The sequence below is a fragment of the Zingiber officinale genome, chromosome 2A (assembly GCF_018446385.1).
Source record: "Zingiber officinale cultivar Zhangliang chromosome 2A, Zo_v1.1, whole genome shotgun sequence".
Classification (NCBI taxonomy): domain Eukaryota; kingdom Viridiplantae; phylum Streptophyta; class Magnoliopsida; order Zingiberales; family Zingiberaceae; genus Zingiber; species Zingiber officinale.
This window is the reverse complement of record NC_055988.1, coordinates 150,455,940-150,463,759: the sequence shown is the minus strand read 5'-3', so window position 1 is coordinate 150,463,759 and position 7,820 is coordinate 150,455,940.

Below are 7,820 nucleotides of genomic sequence, written 5' to 3'. Positions count from 1 at the left end.
GATTTTTTAGAAAAGGACTATATAATGAACCACGTACTCATAAGTAAATTTGTTCTTAAGGAAATAATAAAGGACATGTCTAACCTTGTACCAACTGTACAAGATGAGATACCACAAGAAAACTGCAACACGTATCACAAATTGATACACAATTACAGAAAGTGTCTTGTTGTAGTGGGAGGGTTGTTATGCAACCTAAATAGGTTCATGTTTTGGGAGAGTTTTTGGACTCGATCCCTGGAGGACATGAACCTGATCTCCGGTCATATGATGAAGCACTCCAAGATAAAGATGCAGCATCTTGGCAAAGAGTAATGAATAAAAGAATTAGAATATATGTATTCTAATAAAATCTGGAAGCTTGTAGAATCACCAAATGATGTAAAAGCCGTTGGGTGTAAAAAGGTCTATAATAGGAAAAGCGGGATAGACAGGAAGGTAGTAACTTTCAAAGCAAGGCTTGATGAAAAAGGAAACTTTTTCACTGGTAGTCATGCTTAAGTCTATCCGGATTCTTTTATCTATTTGGCAAGAGGATGTCAAGACAGCATTCTTTAATGGAAGTCTTGAAGAAAGCATCCATATAAAGCAACCAGAAGGGTTCATTGCAAAGGGCTAAGAGCATCTTGTGTAAGCTCAATCAGTCTATGGACTGAGGCAAAGCTTCAAGGTCTTGGAACATCCGGTTTATCAAAGTAATCCAGACCTATGGATTTATTTAGTAACTGGATAAGTCTTGTGTATACAAAAGGTGTGATGGAAGCGTGATGGTATTTCTTGTACTATACGTAGATAACATTTTTGGTAGTTGGAAACAATATCAAAATGTTGTCAGAAGTAAGGGTATGGTTGTCCAAATAATTCGATATAAAGGACTTGGGAGAATGTATATATTTTTGAGATCAAAATAATAAGGGATCGAAAGAAAAATATATTTTACTTATCCCAAGCTTGATACATCGGAAAATCCTTGCTCGTTTTAAGCATGCAAAACTCCTCGAAAGGTTTCTTACTTTTTAAGCATGGAGTGTCTTTATCTAAAGAGATGTCTCCGTTGACATCAAAAGAGATTGAGGACATGTAGGCAGTTCTTTATGCTTCGGCAGTTAGACAACCTAATGTATGCTATACACGAGATCAGAAATCTGTTTTGCCAAGGGCATAGTTAGCAGATATCAAAGTAACCCTAGACAAGGACATTGGACTGCAGTAAAGCATATATTAAAGTACCTTAGAGGCGCTAGAGATTATATGCTAGCTTACAAGGCAATTAATTTGGTCCCTGTGGGTTACACGGATTTTGACTTCCAATCGGATAGGGACAATAATAAGTCAACCTCCGGGTTTTGTGTTTACTTTAGGAGGTAAAGTCATAACTATGGAAGAGTGATAAGCATAGGTGTTTTTCTGGACTCCACCATAGAAGCTTAGTATATGGCAAGCCTCTGAGGAAGCCATAAAAGCTGAATGACTTAATTACCTCAAGATAGACTTGGATATGATTTCTAGTTTGTCTAAAGATTATTACAATTTATTGTAATAATAATAGTGCAGTAACAAACTCGAAGAAACCATGAGTCTATAAGGCAAGTAAACACAATAGAGCGCAAGTACCACCCAATACGAGAAATCGTATAAACGAGGAGAAGTTGTTGCCACCTAGAATGCATCAGATGATGACCTATAGATCTTTTCACTAAGGTCCTTAAGGCGAAAGCTTTTGATGGACATGTTGAAGGGTTGGGAATCAGATGTATGGCAGCAGATATGGCAGCTTAGTCTTTTAGTATAAGTGGGAGATTGTTAGAGTGTATACTAAAAGCCTAGCTTTTGGTATAAACATTTATCTAGAAATAAGAATCACATTGGTCAAATGTCTACATTTATGATATATGTAGTTGTTCAATTAATTTATATTGTAGATAACATGGTGTGTGGTGTCACACACAGAGGATCATGTTATCAGTACCTTATAAATTATAAACAGTAACTCACGACCATAATGGAAAGGAACAAACCATTGGAAGGTCGTAGTGTAATTAGGTATTAGTTTATCTTAACTATATAATTACACTAGTACACTTAGAGTGTATTGAGTAGGACCATTAGAGGTCGTTTCTTTTATACTGACTTTATAAAGAAACAAAGACCTCAGTTATTATGGAAGTGTGTGCTCTTAATCCTAATATAATAACAAGCACATATATTTGATATTTATTTCTTTAATTTATCAATGGGTGAGATTTAGTTCGATGAATCAATAAGCCCGATAAGTTGGGAAATGATATCACTTATAGTGTATCATTGATTATAGAAGGAAACCGTGTCCTAGTGATCTAGGTTGAGAATGTCCTCAAGAGGAGCTCATAAGGATTGTCATGTTAAACCCTGCAGGTGGACTTAGTCCAGTGACGATAAGGTTGAGTGGTACTACTCTTGGACTAAGATATTAATTAAATGAGTTGTCAATAACTCGCTTAATTAATGGACATTTGACATCTTAAACACAGGAGACTAACACACTCATAATAAGAAGGAGCCCAAAATGTAATTTGGGATTGGTGCGTAATTCAATAATAGTTCTTTAGTGGAATGAATTATTATTGATGGAATTAAGTTGTGTGTTCAGGCGAACACGGAAGCTTAATTTCATCGGGAGACCAAAACCAATTCCTCCTCTCGGTCCCTATCGTAGCCTATTGTATATAGAGATTTATACCCACCACATACCCACCTTCTTACCCAACCAATAGGGGTCGGCCAAGCTAAGCTTGAAGCTCAAGCTTAGGGCCGACCATAAGGTGGCCGGCCAATAGCTTGGAGCCCAAGCTTAGGTGGCCGACCACATCATATTAAAAGGATTTTTTAAAAATTATTTCTTATGTGGATATCATAGTTTTAAAAGAGAGTTTAAAATTAAATCTTTCCTTTTAAAGCTTTCTACAAAGATTAAGAAAAGATTTGAAATCTTTCCTTATTTGTAGATTGAAAGGAGATTTTATTTTTAAGAAAAACTTTCCTTTTTGACCATGATAATAATTTAAAAGAGAAGTTTAAAATTAAATATTCTCTTTTATTAGTTTCTACAAAAGATTAAGAAAAGATTTGATATCTTTCCTTATTTGTAGATTGAAAAGAGATTTTAATTTTAGAGATAACTTTCCTTTTGGAAATTATCCACATGTTTAAAGAAAGAATTTTAATTTATAAAATTTCCTTTTATTAACCAATCATGAAGGGATAAAAATTATTGGAGAAATTTTTATAAATTTCTAGAAACAAATTAGGAAGTTTTAATTCTTGTGTGAATTAAATTTTCCTTGTTTTGGGGAATTAGAAGTGGCCGGCCATTATTATTAAAAGAAGAAAATTGTTTTTTAATTAAAATAATTTTTCTTTTTTATGACAAAAGAATTAAGGAATTTTTTATTAAAATTTTCTTATTTGTCAAGACCAAGGATTATAAAAGAGGGGGTAGAGGTGCCTTCACGGGTGATCAACTCTATTATTCTTCTCATCTCTTTTCCTCCTTGGTGGCCGGCCCTAGCTTCTTCCTCTTCTCTTCTTCTTATGGCCGGCGGCAACCTCTCTTGGAGCTCTTGATGGTGGCCGGTTCTAGCTAGGAGAAGAAGGAGAGAAAGGTGGTTTTGTTTCTTGCATCCCTTGGAGCTTGGTGGTGGTGGCCGGACCTCTACTTCTCTTGGAGAATTGTGGTGGCCGAAACTTGCAAGGAAGAAGAAGGTGCTTGGTGGTTCTCATCTCGGAAGATCGTTGCCCACACAACGTCTGAGGTTAGAAGAGAATCGGTAGAAGATCAAGAGGTCTTTTAGAAGGTATAACTAGTAATTTTTCCTTTCCGCATCATGCTAGTTATTTATGGAAATAATACCAAATACAAGAGGCTTACGATTCTAGTATTTTGAATATGTTTTTCGAAGTTGTGTTCTTTTATTTTTCTTTTCCTTGTGATTTGATTGTTCTTTTTGGTTGACCTAAAGTTATTTTAGGAAATTAAATATTAGCTTTCCATAAAAGGTTTTGTCTAGTCGGTGGTGGTTGTTCCCATATCCAAGAAGGTCATGTGCCTCGCCACGTCAGTACTGGGAACCAATTATGGAAATTAATATTTAATGGAATTAATAACTTAGGTGATTTGGATCAAACGTGTTAAGTTCCGCAGGAGATCCAAGTCTAAACCTTAAAGAACAAATAGATTAAGTTTTGGATCAAACGTGTTAAGTTCCACAGGCGATCCAAAATTTAATTTAAAAGAACACATGGTAGCTAGGAAAAGGTTCAGACCTTTGTACAAAATTTTTGTACAGTGGAACCTCTAGGTTTTCTTCGGAGAAGGGGACCTGGTCTGGAAGCGAGTGAAACTGGTGGGAGACGTAGCCAAGCTAGCACCTCAATGGGACGGGCCTTACAAAGTTATTAAGAGGTTGGCATCGGGCGCGTACTACTTACAGGACAATCGGGGTGGGAATCTAGACCGGCCCTGGAGCGCTAATTATCTTTGACCTTACCGCACTTAAGTGTAGTTTGAGGTGGGATAAGTCAGGTCGGGAATAATCACCTAATCGGTTAGTAAAATGCCTGCCTGGTCAGGATTGTTACATCTTTGTAAGTCATTAAGCTTATTTTGGATTCATCCAGAAAGCAGATTACGAGAAGTAGAACCGAACATTAGGCATAGAATAGTTCAATTTACATGATGTACAAGTGCAAATTACTTGAAAGCAGAAAAAACTTCGTCGGACATTTCGTCTAAGATGCGATGATGATCCAAAAAGTCTTTGGGAGGAGCGGATTTGAGATATCTCTGCTCGTATAGTTGCCGCAGAGCCCCTGCTGCGCCAGAAGATACAGAGACCACGAAGCGGTCCCTGACCTGGACGCCGAACTCTCGAGAATGAAGGTAGGCCTCTCGGCTCTGCCTGTAGCGTTCATCTTCCCCTGCTTTATATATTTCCAGAGCTGAGGTAACTCTAGAAAGGCCAGAACGGGCCTGGGACAATTCAGCTTTCAGGGCAAGCAGTTCGGCGACCTGGGATTCCAAAGTCTGGCTCTAATCTTGTAGGAGGACCTCTTTATATTTCAACTCCTGGGTCAGCTGATCCACAGTTTGCTTATGGAGACCCTCGACTTGACTCTTATCTGCACGAAGGGATTGAAGTTCTTGGTCGGTCGCCCTCAGAGCTTGTTGGTGTTGAGCATTCGCCCTCTTCAAAGCCCCTATTTCGGCCCTTTGGGCGCGCAGCCGGCCGCTACGGGATCATTTAGTTGTAGTTCTAGCTCGGCTACCCTGTCTGATAGCACCTTATTACGGTGGCAATAAAGATGAAGCATTTGATTCATCACCATAGATTCGGCGTGAGCCTGAGTCAAAGAAATAAAGTGTGAGAAGAACGGAAGGAGGCTTGTTGCATGCATAAACGGGTGAAGCCCACCTGGACATATAACTCAGAGAACCTGTCCATCCGAGCAGGTACGGATAGACTCTCCATCTGTTGAATGCTTTCATCCCAGCAGGTAGCCAGTTGACCCTTTAAAGCAAGGACGCTAGTGGGAGCATCCTGCTGGTACATTAGTCCTTGCTCAGAGGGTTTGACGGAATAATATTGGTGATAAGAGGAGCCCTGTGGCTGTGAGGGTTCTGCTGCAGGTTCAGGAGGATCGAGAGGAGTTGAGTGAGATGGCCCCTATTGTGATTCACCAGGCCGGGGATTAGCTGACGGACCTGCTGTATCGCCTTGCGCTCTCGAAGGAGCATCAGTTGGCAAAGAAGAAGAAGCAGGTCGAGAGGAAGTTGAAGCTTGCTCCCGTAAATGTGGGGAAGAGGGATCCGCGGTGGTCCGATTGTTGACAGAGATAGGGATATATATCTTGGGCATGGGCATCTTGGACAAGAGTATTCGAGACGCGCCGAGATGGAGGAGGGATAGGGGACCTGGTGGCTGGTTCGGCGGGTGAACCGTCAACACTTGGGTCGGGTTCAGCATATCTTCGGCGATGTCTGTGAGCCAAGGGTTGGTCATCTGAGTCTGACTCTTCAGAGGTAGGTCGAGGTCGTTGGGACGAGGGAGGCGTCGCAGGTCTGCTGGTGGAAGAGGTAGCGAAACGCGCCTGCTAGGACACACGGGAAGCCACTTGAAAAGAAGGGCTGGCAGGAGGTATATCCCCTGACCCTGAAGGAGGTCGGGGGGTTGGGCGGACATAAGAACCAAAAACTGTCCGAGGAGCAGACTGGGAAGTTGGTTGAGAGACTGATTGAGGAATGGTAGCGGTAGTCATTCCTAGCCTGGCAGGGGCAGCATGTGGGAGAAGTCTCCGATTCAATATGATTCGGCTCCTCCGCATTATTTCCTATTTGCTGAGGGGGAGAGGCTGGACTTCGGAGGCGCGAAGCAAGGTGTTGGTTGCACGGAGAAACCAGAGTTGTAGTAACTATATCCAAAGAACAGAGCGAAGTAATTTAAGATCAGGCAAAGCTTACCCAAGGAATGAGGCAGCTCAGCAGAAGAGATATGGCTCAGCCTAAAGAAGGTCAGCACGTCCTCAGATAATAGTCTCATCAAATCCAGTCGCCAACACCTCAGCTGAGCCAGAGCGTCTGTGAAGAGTGGATCATTACTGAAATCCCCCACATAAGACATTACGGGAAGGATTCGCTGCCACCGAGTATGCCACTCCACAGCAGAAGGAAACTTAAGGAAAAGGTATTTATCCTTCCAAGCAGGGTCAGATGAAGGAATAGGACAGAAGAAGGTAGTCCAGGTGTGGGCCTGGAAGCGAAACAAGCCCTCACTATGCTGGCGAGGGGTGAAGAAATAGTGGAATAGGCGAGCAGACCAGGATATGTTACACACTTCACATAAAACCACAAAGTCGCACAGAATCCTAATAGAATTAGGAGTTAGCTAGGCCAGAGAAATCCTGAAATATCAGCTTACGTCGGAGAGCAAAGGATGAATGGGGAAACGAAGCTCTGCCACGAATTGCTCTTGGTAGAAGGTGACATAGCCTGTTGGAGGGGAAGAGGCCTGGTGCAATATGTTGGGTATGATGATATGCATGTCATCGGAGATTTCATAGATAAAGCGAAGATTATCTAGATCCAGGCCATCAAAAGTAGAGACCCCAGGGGGGTAAACGATGTTAGGAAAGGCCATATGGAAGACTTAAGAGGAAGCCGGGAGCAAGAGGATAAGGTGGAGAACGCAAGGAAGCGAGGGATTGAAGAAAGCATAGAGCGATAAGGAAGAAGCAGCCAAAAAAGTTCCATGAAGCAGTGGAGGCGGCCTATATATAGCCGATATCCACGAGGGTGGAACAATCAAACCATCATCCAACAGCTCGTGATAAAAGCAGTTTAGAATATTCGCACAAAAAGGAGTCGCACGATCGTCACAGAAAATGAAGCAAGAAAAGAGGGGCGGGAAGCAGTAAATGGCGCGAAGTAGGAGGGTCATCATGAGTTACCTCGGAAAAGAACGGTATATAGTACGAAGCGTTGGTGGTTTTCATACACTGTGTTTCACCTTGCTAAGTTTTTAAGGGGTGAACTTCGCTCAGGAGCCAACTCGGGATACTGAGCAGGCAAACTTCCAGGGTCGGGAGCCAGCTCGGGATACTGACCGAGCAGAATTCTAGGGCAGGAGCACTAGTCAGAACGTCGTCGAAATCAAAACAGATCCCAGGTCGTCGGGGAACAAACAAATCACAGATCGGGGAATAAACAGATCGCAGGCCGGGGAGCGAGAAGGTTCAAAGTCGAGAAACAAAAAATAATTCTCAAGAAAAAGATAATGGTCGAGAGA